Raw genomic sequence first — 22,734 nt, forward strand, 5'->3', positions numbered from 1 at the left:
AGCTGCACTCTCTAGGTTCAAGTCCCGGCCTGTATGAAACCTTAAGCAAGTTGTTGAAACTCTCTCTGACTAAGTTTTCTCCCTGTATTAAGTAGGAATACTAATAGCACTTATTTCCTGAGTTTCCATGAAGATTAAATGAGTTGATCTTTGCAAAGCACTTAAAACAGAACGTTGAATATAAGTACCAAATCAGTGTTTCTTAAATTTAAACAATTACTCATCGTAACTGTTCCGGGCATTGCCGTGTATTCTGAATATCAGATGCCATTTCTTAGTTTTCAAATAGTGCTATTTTTTAAATTTAGAGAAAGTTTTGTGGGGGTGCAAATGAAGAGCCAATTCACTCTACTCAAGGAAGTAAGGAAAACGATTTCAGTAGAGGTAGCAAGAATTTCCCAGCATGAATGAAAGGTAAGGGAGGGAACTTCAGTCAGAACAATCAACACATACAAATGCAGGAACACATGAAAACACCCATTGTAGTTGAACGAATAGAGAAAAGGCTGGAGCACAAACAGAACGGAGGTGAGTGAAGGTGGATTAATGATAACTTTTGGGATTTATTATGTGGTGATGAGCAGATGCTGAAGATTTTGTTAAGAAGGAGAGTAGCAGCAGCAGATTTATGTTAAAGAAAATAAATCTGGCAGCCACAGGGGGAAAATGTGCTGGTTGGAGCAGGGCAGGAGGCAGAAAGAACTTGGAAGAAGTCGCTAAGGTGAGAAATGAGAGCCTATGTTGAGAGAGTGACAGTGGGAGTGAAGGCAGTGAAGATTCTTGAGATGATTTGGACGTGAAGCTGATAAAATGTAATGACTGGGTGTTGAGGTAGAAGGAAGAATTAAGAATGAATTGCCATTTTAATAGACAAACTAGGAGTCTCGACAAACCACTGCAGTCTTCTTCCGTAGGCTCCTAGGTTTTTTTTTATTAAAACAGCAACTCATCTTCAAAGTCATGTTCATACTTTCACGTACCACTCTTAAAAGACTAACTGTAGACTAACATCCTTTCCCTAGACAAGAACAAATTTTGCTCAGTGGCATCAGCTTTTCTTAAAACATGTCCCATATTTGTAACTACCGCTTTGCCTTTGCCTAATTGCACTGTTGCTTTGTCTTCCCTCCTCACTATATATCATATATTACTATGCTTCTGCTGTTTGAAAAGCAGTCCATACCTTTAATAAATCATTTAGTGTTCTGATTACAAAATTGAGAGTTTCAGACAGAGAATAAATGTTAATTGCATATCACTAAGGACACCCTAAGTCTTTATTTACTTCCAATAATTGTAGCATATGAATCATTATAAAATCTGTAAAATACATACAATTTTAATGAAGAGCATAGAATTATTCACGGCCCCTTTTTCTAGAGATTAGCACCATCAGCATTTTGCTATATTTTTAGAAGAATCACATACACACACACACACTCACACGTAATATATTTTATTTGATATTGTATTTTAATAATTTTAATTATAGAACGAACTCAGATCTGTTTTCTCTTTTTGCTCATATGAAGAATTGTGAGGACATTTGAATGGTGTTTATGTACCAGACTACAAAGTACAGAGTCTAAGACTGGTGAAATCATATCCTAAATATAGTTGTCTTGTGAGAGGGCTGGAATAAATAACTGCATTGTAACTCTGCCCTATAACTCTTCTTGGAAGCTCTGTGTTTAAAGAGTAAAAAAGGCCAAGAGTACTAGATGAACAGATGATACTAGCTACTTAATCACAAATAGTTACTTGGAAGATGAGGTGCTGTCTACACAATCATGTTTTGCAAAGTGAATATTGTATATGACTTCTTACAATAATCTAAATATGTAGATGCAATGAATTTCTTATTGTATTAACTAGTGGAAAAACTTGAAATTTTTCAGGATTTTTGTCACTGGGATTTGAGATTTCCAGAGGACATAAAAAAGAAAAATCAAGCCATAAGTTTGATGCAAATTCAATAGCGATAATGCAAATATAATATTCCTGGGTTGGACAGAGTCTATGGACAACAAAAAGAGAGAAACAGATTGCTATAATTAAGGGTGCTAATATTCTGGTCATTTTAATTCACAGGGTGTGGCTCTGGTTTGAGTTGGATAAGAAGGTGAAAAGTAGTAATATTGCTTTAAATCTTAATACTTCACTGCTGGAAGATGATACTTTCTTTAATGCAAACTTCTTTACAGGCAAAATATGATATGTTCATTTTTTATTGCAATAAATAAGCCCTTATAGGACCAGTCACAGTGGCTCACTCCTGAATCTCAGCACTCCGGGAGGCCAAAGTAGGTGGATCGCTTGAGCCCAGGAGTTTGAGACCAGTCTGAGCAACATGGCAAAATCTCGTGTCTATGAAAATACAAAACATGAGCCAGGCATGGTGGTGGTGTGCCTAAAGTCCTAGCTACCATGGAGGCTGCGTTGGGAGGATCACTTGAGCCTAGGAGGTTAAGGCTGCAGTGAGTCATGATCGTGCCACTGCACTCCAGCCTGGGCAACAGAGTGAGATCCTGTCTCAAAAACAAAACAACATCAGAACAAACACTTATGCTCACAGTTCAAAGAGTCTCTGTTTGCTACCAAATTGGAAACCGTGGTAAGCCCATGACTTCTGTAAGTTTTAGGATATCATAGTTTTAAAATGCTTTGTATAATCCAAGAGAAAGAGTTGATATACCTATAAATATTTGTTTATAAAAATAGATATTATACTTCATTTAACATTTCAGAAATAAGTCACATGAAGCCAGGTGCAGTGGTTCACGCCTGTAATTCCAGCACTTTGGGAGGCTAAGACAGGCGGATCACTTGAGGTTAGGAGCTCAAGACCAGCCTGGCCAACATAGTGAAACCCTGTCTCTACTAAAAATACAAAAATTAGCTGGGCGTGGTGGTGCATGCCTGTAATCCCAGCTACGTAGGAGGCTGAGGCAGGAGAATTGCTTGAACCTGGGAGGCAGAGGTTGCAGTAAGCCAAGATTGTGCCACTGCACTCCATCCTGGGTGACAGAGTGAGGCTCCATCTCAAACAAAACAAAACAAAGAAATAAGTCACATAAGCCACATTGTTGATCCCAGAACGCCAGGTGTATTCTGAGACGTGTGACTAGAACAAAGCAGGAGATGGCAGGCCCCTGAGGCACCCCCAGTTACCCTTGGCTGGGTCCTCCATGATTTTCCTAATGCCTCTTTCCTGTTAACCTCTCTTCATTAAATTACATCAAAAGCACAGGTTTTTCCCACGTGAGATTATATGGGGGAAGTTTAAATTAGAAACTTTTAATTTTGTACAACTGGATTAGAAATTTCACAATACGAGTCTTACCTCTAAACACTTCTTGTTTCCGGTAAGGCTATAGCTTGTCTTTCTTGCCACATTTTGGCACTTCCAGTATTCAATAGAACCAGGAAGTGTAACTGAATATGAAAACAGGGTAGAGTAGAAAGAGAAAGAAACATGGAACATAATTTCTGATCATTGATGTAACTTCGCGCAGGGGCATGGGAAGATGTTTGAGCAAATTCTGACATTCTGTGATCTCATGAACTCCATATCTGCCTTAGAATATGAGTATGAAAATACTGTCATCTGTCTAATAAAGAATTTGACTCTGGGGAAGGTAGGCTCATACTAAATTGAAAGACAATCCTTTCACTAAAAAGTAAAGCATTCAATTATATGGATACTGCTAGAAATACATGCAAGCATCTTTATATTTGTTTCTCATAAATAAACTAATAATATGTAGGTGAATGTTTGGTAAGGTATGTCTGACCTAAAACCACCTTTTTGACTGACATGGGGCTTTTCAGTTGCTACAATAGATACTCTGAATGACAAGAAAGAGTTTGGTCCACGTTACAATTTCTTTCCCCTTTCCAAAACGTATGGCTTTCCCAGGAAACAATTTCTCATAAGGATCCATTGGTTTTTTCTTTGATGTTGTGAATTTTGGCTGGAAGAACCAGACAATGGCATACCATGGCTGGGTAGAATTCATCCAAAACCTCCCTGCTCAGGGACCCAAGAAGGCTCTTAAAGAAAGACTTAGAAACACCTCACCTCAGCAACATAGCTCTGGGGCAGTGTCCCCTTCCAATGACATTTTCACTAATGTGTTGCCATCGTCCATTTTCTCAGGATATAGTTTCCTTCATGTCTGCATGAGGTTAGGAGGAAAGACAAGGTGCTACAAAAAAAAAAAATAATAAGAGTTGATATTTCTATAGCATCTGTTTATGACAGTGTATATAAATAAGAAGAGTTTCCACCCCAGTACAGGACAAGGAAAAATACATATCTTTGTAGGAGTTGGCTTTCTGCAAGTGCAACTAAATGAAAGACCGTGGGGGTGGAGCCGAATATAAATGCAATGTCAGAACAAAAAAGAACCACCTACAAAAATCTTTCCTTAAAAAGCATCCATTCCTAAAGAAGATTCATGGCATGTAGGCTCACACACAGATTTACTACCTACCCAACCCAAAGTGGCCTGTGACAATGGCTTCTTCGAGAGAGAATTTTAAAACTTGAGGGTTTTCTTTCGTTGTTGTTAAAAAAAAAAAAAAAAAAAAAAAAGCAAATTACATGACTCCTAAATATTTTTTGCCAGTCTAAATATTTAACAGGAGTTGGCATGGCAGGGCATGTCATACTACTCCTAAGGGGATGCATTTTTGCAGAACAATTTATTTGAGAATCAACGTTCAGTGAGACAAGATTAATTCCTAAGACCCTCAGCTGTTAAGAAGTGCATCAATCATTCTGCATGTTTATTTATATTAACATCATGAAATGGATATTGTTTTTGTTTTGCACACACACATATATATAAATATTTTAAAAATATGACTATGTACACATATGCATAGGCATATGTGCGTGTAGTAATATTTTTGAATGCATGGGGGTGTGAACTGGATGGGATGCTTTTCCATTTACAGGCTCCATGGTGCACTGAAGGAGTATACCATCCCCGGCTCCCTGGCAATAAATATTAGAAATACCCTCCATGGTTGTGGCTTCCAAAATCATCTTCACATATCCCCAAACACTTCCTGGAGAGTAGTAATGCCCTGATTGAGAACTGTTCCATGAAACGCTGATAAGCAAGTTGCAGACTGTTTCCTTTTGAAGTCCGGGTAGCTTGAAGCTGACTTCACCGTTTACAGCATTGTCTCTGTGTCCAAGGGCTGTTTGCAGATAATTTCTTCATCAGAGAAAAAAAAAAAAAAAATTCAAGTTTGAATTTTGGCAAAACTAAAAAAAACAAACTAGAACCTCAAACTTCAACCTAGATAGATGACCCTTCCTTTTTAGGTATTATGTTTGGTGTTTAATGAATTATTTCAAACATTTTAGAAATGTTAGATTTTACTTACTATATTTTGTAACTTTCACATTTCTTTAATATGGTTTAAAAAATATTCTTCCAATATATTCTGGGAAATGCAGACACAGAAATTAGTAATATGTTAGGGTTGTCTAAAATGGGAGAAATTAGATTCCTACAATGTAGCAAGCATTGTATTAGATGCTTTGTATACATTTTTTCTTTGCATCCACATACCAGCCCTGCATGGCGGATGCTATTATCACCATTTTACACATGAGAAAACTGAGCCTAACAAAGTTTAGGAAATACTATAAAGTATGAGTAAGCTATGTCACTTTTAGAACACATGGGTTTAAAAGTTAATGTGTATCTAACTTTGACACCAATAAAAATATTTGACACTAATTAAAATGTAAATACATGTTCTCCTATCACATTTTCATGGCATCCAAAGATAGCCCTTTCATCGAAATTAGATTTGCTTCAGTTATTTTTAATGATTGCTCGAAAAAGTGTGAAAGAGAAATTATATCTATTGACTATTCTAGGGCTTTTCAGGAGACTTAGACTGTTGCTGTATGTCCTGTGAGTTAAAGATAGAACACAATGTACTATTCTGGGCCAGATGTAGATACGCCCAGAATATCACATGGAGTCTAGATGTTTGGTAGAAAAACCAAAAAAGGAACAGGCTGCATCTATATGTGGCAAGAGTGTAAACATGGTAAAAAGGAAAGGTAAATGACGGATGGCAACTTGCTTGTCACTGCCTCCTCTCCCTCCTCCTCCCCTCCTTCTCTCCTTTCTTCTTCCCTTCTGTCAATCATTCAAGGAATGTTTACTGAGCACCTAGTTAATATCAGGCTTTGTGGTAGTGTTAGTTTGGCCTTTCCCCAAAAAGATTTCCTACTCAGAACATTCTCTCAACTAATCTTTGTCCTCTCTCTGCTCTGGGAGCATGTCCTTAGATTTTCTGATCTTCTCTCTCTGGTCTATCACAAGTTCTGTACTCCATAATTACTTTATTGTTATTTTTATTTTCATTAGGCTGATTTTGAGAACCGCAAAGAGAATCGCTGACTTTCTACTTACCCTCTGCTCCCTCCCTTAAGACCTTCCTCTGAGTTAGAATGTTAAGTCTTGGGAAATGGTCTCGGGTGCCCTTTCTCCCTGCTTTTGTGATACTCTGTGACTAGAAATGGGACTCTAGAATTAAGTGAATATGTGATTTTTCCCTTAGTCAGCTAGTACCTCTACATTTTGATTTTCTAAGAAAACGGTCATTTGTTGGGCCTTTGATTTTATTGCTTTTGGGAATCAAAAAAAAAAAAAATCAGCCATGTTGCTTAAGATCGAGATATAAGTTGCTTTGAATGGCCTTCTGCAGAATGATCCTTCTTCTTTGTGTTCGGCAGATACTCAGCACTGTCACTGTCACAGCTGTGTTCATTTTTTCATTTCACTGGGCAAGGTTTTTTTCTTCTTTCTTTTCTTTTTCTTGTTAATTTTGTTGTTTTGGGTGTCTTGTGAGAGACCGCCACAAAAAGTGTTTTATGCTGCCATTGCTTTGAAAAACACCGATTAGGCAGATTAAATAGATGTAGAGTTACTTATTGCACTTAAATGTCACCCAAGGTAACTGTTCCTCTGCCTACTTACACACAGTCGAATAAACCGAATGACTTAAATGCCAGTTTATTAATGAAGCCCTGCTGAGCTGCATACAGCTGTAAGAATTGTAAGTGTCAACCTAAGAATGTTAAGGGTTCAGCTAATATATTGTCTGCCCTGAATTTAATAGGCATAAATTGAAGAATACAAAAAAAGTTATCTAAACTAAAAATAAAAATGTGTGCAAAACAATTCATTACATATTTCTTAAAGTTATTAACTTTTCAGTGATTAATTCTGGCAATTATTTTTAACTTTGTGAACATCAACTTCATGAAAACAGCTGCACTACACAACGAAATTGCAATGCATGTAACATCTCCACTTAGCCGGTGTTTGAAAGTTTCTTTTGGATGTGTCCTGTGACACTGTAATTTATTTATTCCTAGAGACTTTTAAATTGACTTCTGAAGAATGTTTCCTGTATTTATTGTGCCTCCTTTAATTTAAACAAATAATTGTCAATTGTATAACTCACAAGTTGCCACAAATTATTTTGAGGGCCAGATATATACACATACGGAAAGTGAGAGTTATTATAGAAGTTTGGTAATACATAATTTTTTTCAAAGAAGCCTATACCTTGTAGGACAAGAAAACAACAAGATCAGGTACTCACAATACAATGCAAAAATTAAACATGGATCATTATTAACCCAGATAAATTGCAAAGAAGAGAATTATCATTTCCCTGGTTTAGTGTAGACACTCATAGTGGTTCTATACAGTATAGCATAGTGGATAGGATTAACTGGAGTCACAAGGATCTCAGTTAAATGGTGGCTCTGCCACTCAGTAACAATTTAATTTTAAGCAGGTTTCTTAACATCTCTCTGACTCAGTTTCTTTATGCAAAATGATAGTGGTAATGCCTACTTTAAAGGTTTTGTTAAGGATTAAATGAGACTATAATGTATGTAAAATGTTCATAATAGTGTGTGGCACGTAGCAAAGTTGCTTTTATTTCATTGCTGTTGCTGTTAGAAGAGTTATTTGACTAGGCTGGGCGCGGTAGCTCATGCCTGTAATCCTAGCACTTTGGGAGGCCTAGGCGGGCGGATCACAAGGTCAGGCGATCGAGACCATCCTGGCTAACATGGTGAAACCCTGTCTCTACTAAAAACACAAAAAATTAGCTGGCGTGATGGCAGGTGCCTGTAGTCCCAGCTACTCTGGAGGCTGAGGCAGGAGAACGACATGAACCCGAGAAGCGGAGCTTGCAGTGAGCCGAAATCACGCCACTGCACTCCAGCGACAGAGAGACTCAGTCTCAAAAAAAAAAAAAAAAAAAAAAAAAAAAAAAAAAAAAAAGGTTATTTGACCAAATACAGGAAAAGAAGAAAAATTATAGTTACCAAAAAGCAGTAAAAATATTATATGTATATATTTAAATGTACATCCATGTGAGAGGTAAACCTTCATCCTGGGCACTGTAAACAAAGGTATATATATGAAGACAGGAATAAATAAGGTGAAGCCATTTATTAAAATTTGTGGAAGGCCTAACTTTTGATTCCTTCTTCAAGATTTTATATTCAAACTTTAAAATCACCTAGACTCAAGCCGCTGTTAAAATTTAACTGACACTGCACATATATAAATTCAAGTTGTAGTTTCTGTAACAAAGCTTTGTCTTCACCCTGAAATAAGAATTTATTTAGTATTTGTCGAGTTCTTTTTATAAAATAGCCAAAATGATTTACTTCTCAGTGATTGTACTACTTACTAAAGAGCAAACTGTCAGGAGGACTTAAAATTCACAACCATGTTATTGACCATACTTTTTCAAAGATCATGGCGGCCCCTTTCACAAGTGATGTTTTTATTAAAGTTTCTTCAGAGATTATCCAGACTTATCCTGAACAATTTAACCTTTCCTGTAATTCTTTAAAAGGAAGACATAAAGTTAACAAGATTGCCAAATGCTGGGTTGGTGGCCTTGAGCATTCATTTTCCTTGGCATTAAAAATATTTATGTTTAATTACTTCACTAACTCATTATCTGGTGAATATAGCAGATGAAGTTTATTTAGTTAATGCATATCTTTATCCTAAGATACAATGAATTGTGTAACACGAGATAGTTTAGATTCATTTGATTTAATTAAGGTACTCAGGGTCCTTGTAAATAGGGCCTGAAATAATGACTCACACTTTCTAATAGTTTCTAGATTACCATAGGTTATTTAAAAATTGCTTTAAAGTCCTTAGGGTACATTGCTTACTAATTATGGATGTTAAATGATAATCATGTTTAGTAGAAACCTTAGGTAATTTCATTAAATCACAGGATTAACAAATCCCTTTTTGAACATTTGTATACTGTTGGTGGGAATACTAACTATTTCATCCACTGTGGAAAGCACTTCGTTCCTCAAGGAACTTAAAATAGAACTACCATTTAACCCAGCAATCCCACTACTGAGTATATACCTGAAGGAAAATAAGTCATTCTGTCATAAGGGACACATGGACTTACATGTTCATTGCAGTGCAATTCACAAGAGCAAGGACATGGAATCAACCTAAATGCCCATCGACAGTTGATTGGATAAACAAAATGGGATACATATACACCATAGAATACTATGTAGCTATAAAAAAGAATGAAATCATGCCCTTGGTAGCAACATGGATGGAGCTGGAGGAGATTAAGCAACAAAATGCAAGAATAGAAAATCAAATACCACATATTCTCACCTATAAGTGGGAGCTAAATATTGGATTCGTATGATTGTAAAGATAGGAACAATAGACACTGGGGATCACTAGACAGGGGATGGTAGGAGGCGGGTATGGGCTGAGGAAACACCTGTTGAGTTCTATGCTTATGGCCTAGGAGACGAGATTGGTAGGGACCCAAGCCTCAGAGTCACACGGTCTACCTGTGTAACGACCCTGCATGTGTACTTATAATACGTTAAGTTGAATCTATAGTAAGTTCAACTTATTATAGATACATAATATATCTATAAAAGTTGAAATTTTGAACTTTTAAAAGTTGAAATTAAAAAAACGTATAAAAGTTGAAATGAAACTTATGAAAGTTAAAATTAAAAAATCAAATTCCTTTTCCATTCCTAGGTGAAAATATATGTGACAATATCAAGTAGACCTTTTTCATCCAAGATTGTCATAGGGAAGAGCATGATAGGAAAACTATTGAAGACAGAATGGAAAATAGCACAGACATTAACAGAGCTAATTTTAACTTGTGTTTCTGTGTATATGTAAGTGCTCCCAACTCAGCCCTAGTGGTCATTTTCAACAAAATCTGAATAGAAGCACTCACTGGGTGAGGAAGACCACTGAAAATACATGCCATACCTCTAAAATATTATTAATGGCATAATTTTAATTTCATCTCTTGAAAATTGTGTCATTCCTGTGGAATGAGTTTGAAGATGTTTCCGATTACTGAAACAAGTAGGAAGAAAGAATATGACTTAATCAGTCTTATGTGAAAGAAAGAAGACTTTCTAAATGGTTTTTTTTTAGGCCCCTATAGAATTAATTTTTTACATTTACCATCCTGGAATTTCCTCCCAGAGCCCCAGGGAAACTTGTCTGCCCAGAAGTCTAGACACTAAATAAAACATGCACCCAGGTATTATCTTAATCCTTTTAGACCAAGAATCTCAATTTCTTCTATAGCTCTCCAAGAATCCAAGGATTTTTTTTTCTTTTTTAAATATCCCAATTTTTTATTACATATTTAATAATTCTTCATCTTCTTCAAACAAAATTTTCAGACAAACGTAAAATGAATCAGAGAATCAGGGCTAGTTCTGGAGAATTGTGGGGTTGATAAAACTTGTCTTGGTCTTTCCTACCATTAAGTCACCTACTAAGTTACCTTCTGCTTCTCTTTGCAGAACACTTGCTGTTGGTTACTGTAAACCTCTGAGTATGTAAATAATGCAGTTCGTGCAAAAAATGCAAGTGTCAAAGGAGGGACTTATGGTCTGGAAGCCATTCAAAAATGTCAAAGAGATAGATTCTTCAATGGTGTGGAAGAGATATAACCTCACAAGATGTTTCTCAGGATCTGGGGTCAGGCGAGGGACTGATGTGTCCCTTGAAAAAAATGTCCATACTAAGCATGGCAGACCAATGGCAACGATCAGTCTCTCTGCCTAGCAGCTGTTTCATTCCTGGCAGATGGAAGGTGAGAGACTAGAAGGAGATAATTTCTCCTTGGTCATTCTCACTTCTGGGAAGGGCTTCACATCAAAACATTCTCTCAGCAGGTTAAACAGTGGATCACCCTGGTTTATGTTCTTTTTGCTTTTGACTATTGGGCATGAGGAGGAGTACCTTAAAGACCTTAATTATGGAACCCAACCCAGCCAACAAAACTCATGAAATAGATGTACTCCTGAAACTGGTATAGTAGTTTAATAACTCAGTTGACAGAAAACCCACAGGACAGACACAAGGAAGTTTTGCCATTGACCAGTGTAGTTGCCTTATTGATCATGCTTACCCTTTGTAGCATAGACTTAAATTGTATGGCAAGAATGTAGTTGGAATGAGTAGAATTCATGCATTTTAGCATTGTAGGATTCTTTATTTTTTGTTTGTTTGTTTCTTTGTTTTGTTTTGTTTGTTTTTTGAGACCGAGTCTTGCTCTGTCACCCAGGCTGGAGTGCAGTGGTGCCATCTTGGCTCACTGCAACCTCCACCTCCCGGGTTTAAGCAATTCTCCTGTCTCAGCCTCCCGAGTAGCTGCGACTACAGGCGTGCACCACCATGCCCAGCTAATTTTTTACACTTTTAATAGATATGGGGTTTTACCATGCTGGCCAGGCTGGTCTTGAACTCCTGACCTTGTGATCCGCCAGCTTTGGCCTCCCAAAGTGCTGGGATTAGAGGTGTGAGCCACCACGTCCGGTCAGCATTACATGATTCTAGGGAGCTGGAAGGTTGAGGAAATCCTACAGTGGAGGATTTATGCCTTGCATAAGTCAGAGGGAATTCAACTGGCTATACTTCCTTGTAATAAACATATCAAAATGCCTGCTTTTGGCTGCTGTATACATCAGCTGTGGGCAGTGATTAACTCCTGGCCTCCTCTACTTCCACTCATGCCATAAGAGGAGGGGAGAAAGAATCTTTACCGGCTGTAAAGTAAGACATATAAAACAAGGCTAACAAAGCACTGTGTGTCAAGTTGCAGCAGGAGCGATGGCAAATACATGGGAATGAGTCAATGTCGGATTAAAACAAAGAATGTAATTCATGGAAATCTCTCCAATGTACATGTTGGGATGTGCTGAACAGTTGACTTGAGTGGATTTGTAGCAGCATGTGAAGGTGATTTACATAAATGTGAGCTCATGCCCAGAACACAGATGTGACTTGCAAATTTACAACCCTGGTATCATGGAAGCTGCACACAGAAGCAAACCCAATTGATAGTAAACAAAACATTACTCCTTTTGCCTGCTGTTAAATATTTAGTGAACTCCAATACTAAGCTGCTAGGATGAGACTTGAATTAGTTAGCCCCACTAGTTGAATTTCTCTGAAGGGCAAAGCCTGTGCCCCCATCCTTACCTGAGAGTGAAAAGATTACATTGTTGCAAATGAGGGTGGTAACTTGGATTCAACTCAAATGGAAGAGTTCAGGAATGCGAACAAAAATAGCAAGTTGAATCAATCTGCATTCTAGAAGCCTATTTGGTGTGTCCACCTACAAATGACCTGCCCACACCTCAAAAATCAAAGTGTATTTGTTCCTCTTCAGTTCCCTCCTCTCTCCTGACTCTGTTTCTTAATTCAGCCATGCTGTGATTTTTCCAGCCACCTTCTCCCTTCCCATGATTTAAACAGATGCTGAGTCATAAACATTTCTCCTCTGCCATGTCTCTGGAATTGATCATTGCCTTTCCTTTTAAAGTTCAAGTCCTTTTCACCCCTCATCTGAAATATTGCCATACACTCATAATTGATCAACCCATTTCCTGTTTTCAACTTTTATCCCTTTAATCAGCTCTATGTTTTGTGTGGGGTTTTTTGTTGTTGATGATTTTATTTTATTTTATTTTGAGATAGGGTCTCCATCTATCACCCAGGTTAGAGTCCAGTGGTGCAATCCTAGCTCACTGCAGCCTTGATTCCTGGGCTCAGGTGATCCCCTTGCTTCAACCTCCTAAGAAGCTGGGACCACAGTTGTGCACCACTATTCCTGGCTAATTTTTGTATTTTTTTTTTTTTTATAGAGATGAAGTTTTCCTATGTTGCCCAGGCCAGTCTCAAACACCTAGGCTCAGGTGATCCACCCACTTCAGCCTCCCAAAGTGCTAAAATTACAGGTGTGAGCCACTGTGCCCAGCCAACTCTATGTATTTGACAATTAAGTTTCCCACAGGGCACTATGGTTATTAAAAAAAAAAAAAAATCTTCTGTCATTGCTCAGAACCTTCTATTTCAGGTTACTTTTCCTTGGCCTACCATTTAAAATCTGCAAGCTACTTTTCCAGTTGCATTCCCCATTAATATCTAAATTTAGCTCCCCTAGAACAGGGTTTCTCAAGGAAGCACTATTTCCATATTGGACTAGATAATTCTTTGTTGTTGGGGTCTGTTCTGTGCATTGTAGAATGTTTAGCAGTATCTCTGTTTTCTAGCCACTAGATGCCAATAGCACCAACTGCCCAGTTGTGACAACCAAAATCATCTTCAAACATTGTGAAATGTTCCCAGGGGGTAAAATTCCTGCCCCAGACAAAATGGGTCTCTTGTGGTTATCAAGATATGCTTTAGGTTTCTCATGTCTACATGTGTGTTTGTAGTGGGCCATTTGCTTGGAACGTCTTCCGTACCACATCTACCTATTAAAGTCATATCCATCATTTGTGGTTTAACACAAGGCTCCTTATTACCAAAGTCCTCTCATTGTTTTAACCACTGTCCCTTAATACAAGTGGTTTCCTTTGGAATGACATAACATTTTACATATTTCTTTTTATTTATTTACTTCTTTATTTACTTTGGGGTTTTCTGGTTTTTTGTTTTTCAACTTTTATTTGAGAATTGGGGTACACATGCAGGTTTGTTACAAAGGTATATCGCATGATGCTGGGGTTTGGTGTGTGAATGTATCTGTCACTCATGTAGTGGGCATAATACCCAATGGGTATTTTTTCAACCTTTGCCCTCTTCGCTTCCTCCCCTCTTGTATTCCCCTGTGTCTGTTGTTCCCATCTTTTTGCCCAACACTTTACATAGTTCTTAAAACATTTATCTTAATTTTTACATTTTTCTTTTAATTTGGCTGCTAAAAAATTAAACACAGAAGCAAAGTTCTGGCCTTTATTTAAATGTGTAAATATTTATAGCCTGACTTATGTAAGCTACTCTATATTTTGAACTTTACTTTCTCATTTTTTTTTTTTTTTTTTTTTTTTTTTTTTTTTTTGCCCCTAACAAGCCTATTGTATCTTCTTGTATGAAATTTTTGTGGGTACATAAGTACTAAAGTAATCGTCCTTATGTAACAATCTCAAAGTTATCTCACTGATACATGCAATTATATGATGCTCTCTTTCATCAAATGTGACAGAAAATAAACCATAGCCTCTTTAGAGAGAGAAAAGAACATACACAAAAACTAGAGCTGGCTGGATTTTAGAAGCCATCTGGTCCTTCATCTTCCCGTTTACTTGAGGTAAAGGGAATAGGAACATTGGAAGGACAAATGGCTTTCCCCAGGCGGTAGATACAGTCTCTTACCCACAGTGCCTGCTCAGAATTTATTGTGTTAGACTAGCTATTCCTCATGTGGGGTCTTCAGACCAGCATCATGTGAACAGCTTGGAAACTTATTCGAAATACAAATCCTCAGGCCCATCCCCAATGTACTGAGTAATCCCAACTCTTTGGGAGGCCAAGGCAGGTGAATCACGAGGTCAGGAGATGGAGACCATCCTGGCTAACAGGGTGAAACCCCCATCTCTACTAAAAATTCAAAAAATTAGCCAGGCGTGGTGGCGGGCACCTGTAGTCCTGGCTACGCAGGAGGCTGAGGCAGGAGAATGGCCTGAACCCGGGAGGCGGAGCTTGCAGTGAGCCGAGATCACACCACTGCACTCCAGCCTGGGCGACAGAGTGAGACTATGTCTCAAAACAAAAACAAAAACAAAACAAAACAAAACAAACCTCTGGGGATAGGGCCCATCTATCTGGGTTTGGTATAGTGTGGGGGTTCTCAAATCTGAGCTTATCAGGATAAGTTGGAGGATCTGTTCATATAGACTGGTTATTTACTATGTGCCATATTTAGTGAAAGTTAAATTGTTGTGGATTCTCAAGACCAGATTGTGAAAGGCAGCTGCACTGAATATCAAATTAACCACCTGACCTATTTCTTGAAATATAAAACTTAATCCAGAGATCCTCTGGTTATACAATAAAACGTTTTACTCTAATATGGTGGTTTCTGTTTCATCTTAAGATAGCATAATAAGTTTGCATCAAGTTTAAAATAAAGAGCTAACATTTATTTGACGTTGATTTTTATCATGTACTACAGGGAGCAGAAATTCTAAGACTAGGAATAGGAAGGCAGGAGAGAGAGTTGAAAGCATGTTAAGCTTTTGTCTTAGTGAGGAAAATAGATATAAATGCTAACAACTCATAGGCATCTTCAGAATGATTTGTTGTGACACAATATAAATATAAGACAGCCACTAAAATAAAAGAAATAATATGTGTATTTATAAGCCAGTAAAAGAAAAAATAAAGGCAAATATGTCAATACAGTAATGAATGGGAAGGAAAGAAAGAAGAAAGGAAAATACAAAACATGTCAGTGTTTATAATTATTGTAAATATTCTTCTGAAATTTTGTATTAAAATAACACACAAAAATGGCATAGAAAGGTAGAAAAATGAAAGAAGACAGAAAAAGTTATACTGGACCAATACCAACAAAACTGAAATAGCATTACCATATTAACATCTGACAAAAAATAATCTCAGACACAAAGTAAAAAGAGGGTTATTTTATTTGGTAAAGTTACAATACTCTGATAAGATTTGACAATCATGAACATGGATGTACCTAATTAAAATATCAATAAAATATACAGGAAGCAGGTGCCATTAAAAATACAAGTAAAAACAGAATATTTAACCATCATGGTAGAGACTTGAACACACTTACCTCAATACTCAAGAGATTAAACAGATAAAAAGTATTTAAAATTTTGAATATTTGAATTATATAGTTAACAGCCATATAGATATTTAAAATGTGTACCTAACAAAAGGGAATGTACTTTAATTTCAAATAGCCATGACATATTTATTAAAGTTGGCCATTAGATTTTAAATAAAATATTTCATATCTTCTGACACAGTTCAATAAAACTAGATAATAAAAATAAAAGGAAAGAGATAGCCTCCTTTCACAAAAATAAAACAAAACAATAAATAAATATCCAACTGGACATATTAAAATGCTGTTTTAAATAATCTTTGGGTTATTAAACTACATAGAAATTTTTGAAAACCATGAGAATGCAACGTGCCAACACCTATGATTTTCATTCAAACGGTACTCAGATGATATTTTAGAGACTTTAGTGAATTTATTATTGAACAAAAAAGAGTATAGGAAATATCAACTATGTGTTCAACTCAACAATCGTGGATAAGAAACAAAAAGTTAAATATTTTCATTGTAGAAAATATTAAAGTGATAAATAAGTTATTGGAGAAGAAAATAAGAATCACCTACAATTATTTTTTTCTTCCCCTGTAATTATAACACATATAATGGACATTATTTTTTTCCTCCCCTGTAATTATAACACGTATAATGAACAAAAAATAAATCAGGACAAATGCCCCAAATTGTGTGATGTCTCTACAGTTTCAGGGCTGAATTTCTCCTTTGATCTTACCAAAGTCACAAGAGAGACTCAAGAATGAGGACTCTGACAATCGCCATGGAGTGCCTTTAGTGTCATGCATGTACACGTATAAGTTGTGTGTGTGTGTGTGTTTGCACCTGCACGTGTTATGGTGAAGTGATGGACAAGTTGAACCTCCTCAAACCTCTTTTCAGGAATACTACTTTCTTTTTAAAAGATTTTTGCAAAGGAAAATACATGATTCATTTTAGCAGATTTGCCAGAAGGATTTCAGTGACATGAATATTTGGTAAAGATTTAGCCTGCAAAATGAAGTCATGAAAACAGCAAAGGAAAAAATATACCAAAAGAAGTACTAGGAAAAGAATCCCCTGAAGTCCATTGAGGAAAAAACCACCTTGGACACAATGTAAGAAAGGAGATTTTCTTATATAAGGAATCCTGATAGAAACACTACTAAACCTCTGCCAAACAGTAGGACACCCTGGTTTGGCTAGAAGTTCTGTGAAAGGCCACCTCCTTCCTCTTGGAAGGCAGTAGTTTTGTTTTTGGTAAATAAAGTCATTTGGTTCAGCAGAGGGCATCTAAAACACTGAAGGCATTTCTTGTCTGGACATTGATTCTACTAGGATGTAGGCCAGAAGATTACACTCTTCTTTTCAGAAGAATGAGAATAAGAAGTGACTAGCATGTCCAAACAAGCTGTGAAATCTTATCCCTCCTGCCCCCTGAATAGAGTCCAATGCCCCAAGATAAAGGAAATCCACTCTGTAATCCGATAGGCTTGTTACTGAGCATTTTGCCAAGAACAACACCTTCCCTTCACGTAGTGCCAGGGTCCAGGTGCATAAACTCCAGCCTAATAAACTCAAATACAAAAAAAAAAAAAAAGAAGTGAAACCTCTTGACATTTGATATAATGTGACTATGGATTTTCTTGGCAAAGATGGAGAGGAATGTGCTTACATGTGTTGCACAAACACTTTACTGTAGGTCTTTTGGCTTGATTGCTAAGGTCAGAGGACAAACACAAAAACCCAAAATTAGGTTACTGTAATTGTTCCCATTCTCTCTCATGCCACTGAGAGCTCTTTGACAAGCCTACCTTTGAATCTCCAACACCTATCATAGTTCTAGTCATTTGACGGTTGGTAAGCATTTTTCAAAATGAGAAAAGCGCTTTGTTGTGGTTGTTATTGTTGTTTGATGGACTTAGGTATTTGTAATTTGGGTAAAAACTGTCTATCTCAGAAAATGAAAAACTGCTACTACAAGTATAAGATAATACATATAGTGCTATATCATTTGTAAAGCACTTTTACATAAACCATTTCCCTTTAAATCTCACAAATTCTGTTTTTGTTTTTATTTTCTAGTGAGCCAAACAAGGCTCAAAATTTTTAAGGAACTTGGGGAAGGCCACTTTTTTTCACAGCCATTTCTCTGTAGAAAATGAATGAGCTTGCATATAACATTTTACTAAGTGGAACTAAATATATTTTACTACAAAATAAAAAGGGGAGACATCAAACCTGCTGCAAAAAACCTGTAGAAGTTCATTTGAGAATTTCTTAGAATTGTAGATTTCCTTAGGAGGAATATACGTTAAATCATACACACGTGTGTGTGCACATGTATATATACATACATATGTACACACATATGTATATGTATGATTACATTTAACATATATGATCAAAATTTTTTCAACAGTTGTGCTACCAAACCAAAAAAGGTGTCGGTGGTCCAGAGGGTTGGACTGGGAAGTAGGTAGGGAACTGGACAGAAGTAATATGTACTGAGCACTCAATTTCCAAAACTTGAAAATTAGTAAAATTCTTCTCTAAGAGTTAGACAGCAAAATCACGGCATGCTGCATCAAAACAGAGATAGACAAGTCCTTTAAAAGACACAATAACAAACACAAAAGATGTGTGCAATCTAAAGAGAAACTGGAGTATACATAAATATATAAAAATCAACTCAAACATTGAAAACATTAACTCAAAATGATTTAAAGATTTAAGTGTAAAACTCAAAGCTATAAAACTACTAGAAGAAAATACAGGGGAAATGCTTCATAATATTGATCTTGGTAAAAATTTTTAACAATAAGATCTCAAAGCACAGGCAACAGAAGCAAAAACGGACAAAGGGAACTACATCTAACTAAAAAGCTTTTGCACAGCAGAGAAAACAATTAACAGAAGGAAGAGACAACCTACAGAATGGGAGAAAATATTTGCAAAGTTTACATCTGTCAAGGGATTAATATTCACTTGTATAAGAAACTTGACAGCAAATATATATATGCTCGAGTTGAGAACCTCAACTCTCCCTCCCTGAGGAGTTTTGGATGGTGTTTTTAAAAAAATCTTTGGCAGGTATGGGGCTGAGAAGCAGGAGGTCACTGATTAGGGCATGGGAGATTAAAAAATTGGGAGATATATATATATATACACACACACACACACACATATATATATATACACACTATATATATATATCTCCCAATTTTAAAATGGGCAAAATATCTTAATAGACTTTTCACAGAAGAAGACATACAAGTGGCCACGAGGTATATGAAGAATACTCAACATCACTAATCATCAGGGAAAGGCAAACCAAGACCACGATGAGATACCACCTCACTCCAGTTAGAATTGTTGTTATCAAAAAAACAAAAGAAAACAAGTGTTGGCGAGTATGTGAAGAAAAGCAACCACTTACACATTGGTAATGGAATTGTAAAATTAGTACAATCACTACATAAATGGTACAGAATTTCCTCAAAAAATTGAAGCTAGAACGACTGTATGATCCAGGAATTCCACTACTGGATATATATCCAAAAGAAATAAAATCAGTGTGTCTAAGAGATATCTGCGTTCCTGTGTTTATTGTACAACTATTTACAATAGTCAAGATATGAAATCAACCTAAGTGTCCAATAACAGATGAATGGATAAAGAAAATGTTCACACACACACACACACACACACACACCATGTAATACTATTTAGCCATTTTAAAAAAATGAAATCTTGTCACTTGTGGCAGCATGGATGGACCTGGAGAGCATCATGCTCAGGAAAATAATCCAGACATGGAAATACAAATACTGCATGATATCACATATATGTGGAATCTAAAATAATAAAAATGAAAGTTAGTATCATAGAAGCAGCAAGTAGAAGAGTGTTTACCAGAGACTAGGGAGGGGTAGTAGCGGTAGGCGAGGATAGGGAGGGATTGATCAATGGGTACAAAGTTATAATTAGATAGGAGAAGTAAGTTCTGGTGTCCATTGCACAGCAGGGTGGCTATGGTTACGAATAAAGTATTGTATATTGCAACATAGCTAGAAGGTGTTATAGGGCTGTTATGTTCAAGTGCTCATCGAGCAGTAACAATTCAATATACCAAGACAGCGGGAGTTGCTGCAGAGAAAGAATTTAATAATCATAGGGGCATCCAAATGAGGAGGTAGGAGAGAACCTCAACTCTACCTCTCTGAGGAGCTTTGGATTGTGTGTGTGTCTCTTTTTTTTAATTATTGTTATTGTACTTTAAGTTCTAGGGTACATGTGCACAATGTGCAGGTTTGTTACATGTGTATACATGTGCCATCTTGGTGTGCTGTACCCATTAACTCATCATTTACATTAGGTATATCTCCTAATGCTATCCCTCCCCCTTCCCCCCACCCCACGACAGGCCCCGGTGTGTGATGTTCCCCTTCCTGTGTCTAAGTGTTCTCTCATTGTTCAATTCCCACCTGTGAGTGAGAACATGCGGTGTTTGGTTTTCTGTTCTTGCAATAGTTTGCTGAGAATGATGGTTTCCAGCTGCATCCATGTCCCTACAAAGGACATGAACTCATCGTTTTTTATGGCTGCACAGTATTCCATGGTGTAAGTTTGGCAAGTATGGCGCTGAGAAACAGGAGGTCACTGATTAGGGCATGGGAAATAAAATCATAAATATGTAGAAACTGCCTTGTTGCACTTAGTTCCTTAGAGGGTTCTTCACACTGTCTGGTGTCAGTGGACCCTTAGAATGCAAGATCTGGAAAACAGCTCTTAATGGAAAACTTGAGGTTTCTTAACATTAAAGAAGTTGTCTGTAGAAGTTAGGAGCTTGTGATGGGGCTACGTGAATTTTAAGTAGTAGGAAGCGAGAAAGAAGTAGGCTCTAGGGAAACCTGGTTAATGCTTAGCCATGCTTCTACTCAAAGCTTATGCTTTTGGTAAGAAAACTGACAATTTAGTTTTATTAATTTTATGAGGACAGTTTTAGGGCTAGGCTTTTAAATGTTCTCATCACAAAGAAATGATAAATACCTGAAGTGATGTATAAGCTAACTACCTTGTTTTGATCATGATACAACATAAATATTTATTGAAACACCAAATTGTACTCCATAATTATGTACAATGACAATGTATCGATTTAACAATTAAAAAAATAAAGATCAAGGAATAAAAAAAAAAAAGGATAAGATGAAATCTCTGGAAAAGGTAAACTTACTTTGTTAGTGGTTTCCTGGGGCCAAGGTGGGGCTGAGAGGGGAGGATTCTCTGAATTGAGGTACAAAATAAATTTGGAAGATGATGGTAATGACTGTGGTAATAGTTACAAGAATGTATAAATTTATCCAAAGCATAGAAATGTCACTTAAATAACTGCATTTTATTGCATGTAAAATATACTATAAAGAGATAATTATATAAAAAATCACAGATGAAACAAGAGAAAGATGTCCAGACCTCTGAAATGTAACTTCAAATGGACTGTGTATATTCACTTATGTAAGTAAAGAATGTTTTAATTAAAAGGGAACAGAGAATGATGATACTAGTTGGCCTTGGAAGTATCTGAAAGAAGAATCCCACAAGCTAAAATGAATAGTGCTGATCCAAGCATTGTTCAGGGTAAGAGAGTTCCATCTGATGATTCAACATGACCAGTTCTTTAGTCTGATTCCCAGTTGAGTTAGATGAAAGATGCTGTCTTTGTTTGCTAACATCCTACAATCCTACAATTAATTCACATGACTTCTCCTTGCTCTATTCCCAAGCACCATGAAAAATTCACAAACAGCAAACATACACTGACTGTAGTCTTCAAGTGTGTGGTTCCCTTAGCATTCATACTTCTCATTGTGAATAAATATTTTAAGTCCATACACCTGGCTCCTAGGGCCAGATGTGCTGATGGAATCAGACGTTTGAGCTTGTGAGACTGGAGGCAAATGCTGGACTGTGTTAATTAAACTTTATTACTTTATATACCTTAGTGGCACAGTTATTGTACAATTTTTCTTTTAATCTGTGGAGTTTTAAAGCTGGCCATTTCTAACAAGGGTCTTGCTAACCACAGGGTTCTTTGTTTTGCCCAGCACCTTATTGGGTTTCAAAAGGCAAAAAGAGTAGATCTCACTCTTGGTGGTGACAGATAAGAGAATGAAATCCCCATAGAAGTCCAACTTGCAAGATAAGTTTGATGTTTCGTGCAGAGTGTGTGCTGAGAACCCCTCTTCCGTCTTCCATATAACGTTTTCTATAAAAACAACATTTCTTAATAATGCATTTTCATGCTATTTTGGAAAAACTCAAAGAGGAGTTGAGTTCTCATTGTGGGTTGATGTGGGGAAAAAACCAAAAAACAATCAACAATAGAACAAAACAAAACAAAAATGCCAGAAAACAATGCATCGGAACTCAAAGACAGGAAGAGGACATGGCTGACATTTAAAGCTTTATTTGAGGAAACTCCTTTTGTGCTTGTTATGTACCTCTAGGTAAAAAGATCTGGAAATTCTAGAT

The sequence above is a fragment of the Chlorocebus sabaeus genome, chromosome 16 (assembly GCF_047675955.1).
Source record: "Chlorocebus sabaeus isolate Y175 chromosome 16, mChlSab1.0.hap1, whole genome shotgun sequence".
In the NCBI taxonomy this organism is placed as follows: domain Eukaryota; kingdom Metazoa; phylum Chordata; class Mammalia; order Primates; family Cercopithecidae; genus Chlorocebus; species Chlorocebus sabaeus.